Source organism: Meriones unguiculatus (genome assembly GCF_030254825.1).
Source record: "Meriones unguiculatus strain TT.TT164.6M chromosome Y unlocalized genomic scaffold, Bangor_MerUng_6.1 ChrY_unordered_Scaffold_23, whole genome shotgun sequence".
In the NCBI taxonomy this organism is placed as follows: domain Eukaryota; kingdom Metazoa; phylum Chordata; class Mammalia; order Rodentia; family Muridae; genus Meriones; species Meriones unguiculatus.
In genome coordinates, this window is record NW_026843709.1 from 28,442,016 (window position 1) to 28,446,227 (window position 4,212).

Below are 4,212 nucleotides of genomic sequence, written 5' to 3' on the forward strand. Positions count from 1 at the left end.
ATTGTGTTATGTCATCACAATGGAATTTTGAAATGAACCTATTATGTCTTTACAACATTAGAAGTTCACAATGATATTAGGAAATGCAATGATATGATGATATCACAATGTTATTATTTCATCACAATGGCATCATGACATGAAAATTCATCATGACATTCCCAATGCTATTTTGATACCACAATTGTTAGATGCCGATTGGCTGAATGGGAGAATGATGTCATGAAATAGCTGAAAGCCAGTAAGAGTTGCTGGAGCCAGTTATTAAAAGAGCCAAGTGGACAATGTTCTTAAGAGAAAGGCTGAGGAGTCCAACATACCTCAATCTGGGCAGATGAAGGCACACAACACAGATCTGAGAGTCCCTGAGTCCAACACTTATTTCAGGAAAAGTGTCACATGATTTTTTCAAGTGGTCATTAATAAAGACCTGTGTCTTTGACATGTGATTTTCACATTATCACAGATTTCTTTATTTTTTGTTAAATGCACAGTTATGTCCTCAGTAAGTGAATTACTTACTGGAAAAAATGCTCCTGGACAAATGTAGCTCTTTGAACAAAAACTGTTTAATTGGGACCTTGCTTCTATTTTTACAGAGACTATGCATGATATCACATCAGCAAGATGACAACTTGTTGTAGTCTTTCAGCAGAACTGACACTTTTCATACTGAACCACAAGCAACAGGCAGAGATAAGGAGACTGAGAGAGATAGAGCTACAGAGACAGATTCAGAAATAGAGAGACCTAGACCTACAGAAACAAGACATAAAGTGTCTGAGACAGAGAAAAAGACACCCATTCTGTGTGTCTTTCACTTTCATTGGCATATCAACCTCAAAGCACACCCTCCTACAATATAACTCCAAAAGGAATTACATTATCTCAGAAGGCCATACCTCCTAACCCTTCCCAGATATTTCCTCACTGGGGATTTAAAATGTTAATGAGCTTCAAGGGAACATTTTAATTCAAATCACCAGGAAGTGGAAAAACACTGAGTGACTTCTAGGCAAAAATAATATAGTTATCCTGATAGTTTGTCATTAAATATAATGTTTTAAGACCCAATTACTTCTAAGTTCTAAAGAACAGGACTGACAACCTCCCTTGGGGAAAATGTAGAATATTTCCATAACAAAGTATTATTCAGCTAAGAAAATGACATCATGATATTTTCAGGCAAAAGAATGGAACCAAGAAAAATCATTCTGGGTGAAGTAACTAAAAAGCAGAAAGAAATATGGTATGTATTCATTTGTTAGTAGTTCTCCTAATAGAGGGAGATAAACTTCCATTTGACCATTGTTTGTGACCACACCAGTCTTTCACTAGGTAGATTGGGTGGCAGTGAATTGAGATATTGGGCCAGGGAATCCTATGGAAATTTTCAAGAAAACCAGGCTGTTGTTTTTAAAATATGCTGCTTGCTGCCCATAACTGATTGATCGTTGCCATGTTTTTGGATCCACAGAGATGCTTTCTTCAGTATCAAATTGGTTTGCATACAAAGACCCATCACCTGATATATGCACAGAGAGACCTCAAAACCCCCAGCTCTAAATGGGATTTCCTATAAAATTCTCCCTCCCCTCAGAGCTCTGGGAAGCCTGCAGGAGAGGAGGCATGAAGAGGCTCACAAGTAGAGGGGATTGAGGACACAAAGAGAAAAATGTCCTCAGAATCAGACTGCAGAGGAAGCTGATGCAACAAGCCTTGTTGGACATGTTAAGCTAGGTTCAGATAGAAGGACGAGGAGGACCTTCCCTATCAGGGAACTATAGAAAGGTCATAGGGGTAGAAGGAAGGTTGGTAGGACTGCAAGGAGAAGGGGATAGGGCAACAGAGGAGATACAAATTGAACAATATGTAATAAATAAATATATAAGAAAAAATGTGATCAAAATGATGAATTATTGAGCTCTTCAGGACTGATGGCATTTTTTGGGGGGTGGTACCAGCGTACAGCAAGGATTTACTAAGTTTTCTTTAAGGAACTTGGCACTGAGACTCTGATCATATTTCAATGAGTGTATGAACCACAACCCTTCAATTGATGTATTTTAAAGACAAAAATTTTAGTGCGACACATGAGTAGGAATTTTAATGTGGGAGCAACAGAACAGGAGTGTAATGTATAGTATATAAATTTTCCACATAATCAATAAAAACAATATGTGGGCAACTTTTACAATAAAATTTAACCTAGAGAAAAGATTCTGCTAAAGGAGGACAGAGTTTTACTGTGTAACGCATGCTTTCCAGTAACTAATTATGTAGCAGAGAATCCTAGCCATGAACTAGTGGTCACCCAGCTAACTCAGACCCCATGAGCTCAGGTGACCCCTCTGAAAGAGCAGTCCTGCACTATAACACTATGTTTGGAGGGGTTGCCTGGAGGACCACTGCAGGAATCACTGTTGCTCTTGGGTCCTAGGCATATGACATGGACATATTAATCATTCCTGAAGGACCAGTTTGAACTGTAAACCTAGACAATGAGCATTGCTCAATGACCAATGAGTAGGACACAGCTGCAGATCCAGCCAGGTCAGCCAATTCAACCATTCTCATAGATGGTTGGCAAACCTAGTGTGGAACCACATCAGCTGTCAAATCCTTTATTGCCCCTCAGTTCTCCTTTTAAACTCACAGATCTTTCTCTGTTTCAACCAAACCAATTCCAGAAATTATCTGGTTTCCTTTTTTTTTTTTTTCCTGCTTAAAAGTCTCAGTAGCCTAGGCCCAGCCTTCCTATTATATCAATATGAATGTGAAGGTTCATTTAGTGAGTACGCCAGTAAATGCTCAGTTCAAAGTCACAACCTAGGAAATTTCAGAACCAAGACCACAGTAGCAGACCTCATTGTCATTTGGTACATTCCCCTTAATCCCACATCACCATGAAGCTTCCTAATTAGGAAGGTGTCCAATTAAATAAAGAGTAAAGTTTCATTTCCTACCTGACATTGTCACAGAGGTAAATAGGAGTAAAGATGTGATATCTTGATAAAGGGATGAGATAAATGCTTTTTGTGTTTCACAAGAAAAAGTCAAGTGTGTACAGGATCACAGATATTGCACTGTGATGAAAGTTTGTTTATTCATCTCCATGGAAACTTCAATATGCTCTCAGGTGCTGATTGGTTGAACAGAGAATAATGTTATGAAACAGGTTAAATACAGTCAGGACCCAGGTATTAAAAGGGCCAAGTGGAAAGCCTGCTTGAGAGAAAGGCTGAGTATGATTCAATGTGTCCAGCTGAAAGCACACAACTCAGAGATGTCAGTGTCTGTGTCCAAGATTCTAGTAGGAAAAGTGTCAAATATTTCTTTCAAGTGGTATTACTGACGTCACTAGTCCTTGACATGTGACTTTCACATTATCACAGATTCCATTATTATTTGTTAAATGCACAGGTATGTCCTCAGTCAGTGAATTACTTTCCAGTAAAAAAGCTTCCTGAGAAATCCAACTCTTTGAACGTAAAGCATTAAATTGTCACCTTGCTTATATTTTTACAGAGACCATCCATGATATCACATCAGCAAGCAGTCATCTTATTGTAGTCCTTCTGCAGAACTGACAGTGTTTCACAAGCCACAGTCAGAGAGAGGGAGACAGAGGGACAGAGAGAGAAGGAGCTAGAGAGATAGATTCAGATGTCAGATGAAGAGATAAAGAATGACTGAATCAAAGAGATAAAGTGACATAGACCAAGAGACAGAGACTTCACTTTTCTGGTCACTTTCATTGGCATATCAACAGAAAGCACACCCTCCCATAATATAACTCCAGTAGGAAGGAATATTATTATCGAACATGGCCATTACTCCTAACCATTCTCAGACATTTCCTTACTGGAGACTCCACGTAAATAGATGAGCTTCAAGGGAAAATTGAAATTCAAATCACAAGGAAGTGGAAGAAGATGGAGGGAATTCTAGGCTAAAAGACATAGTTATCAAGATAGTTTGTTATTTAATAAAATGAATACAGTCCCAGCAACTTCTAAGTTCTAAAGAATAGGACTGACAATCTCCTTTGGGGAAAATGTGGAATATTTCAATTCTTCAGCTAAAAAAAAAATGATATCATGATGTTTTCAGGCAAATGGATAGAATCAGGAAAAATCATCAGTGTGAAGGAACTAAAATGCAGAAAGCCAAATATAGCATGTATTCACTTATTAGCATGTGTCCTAATAG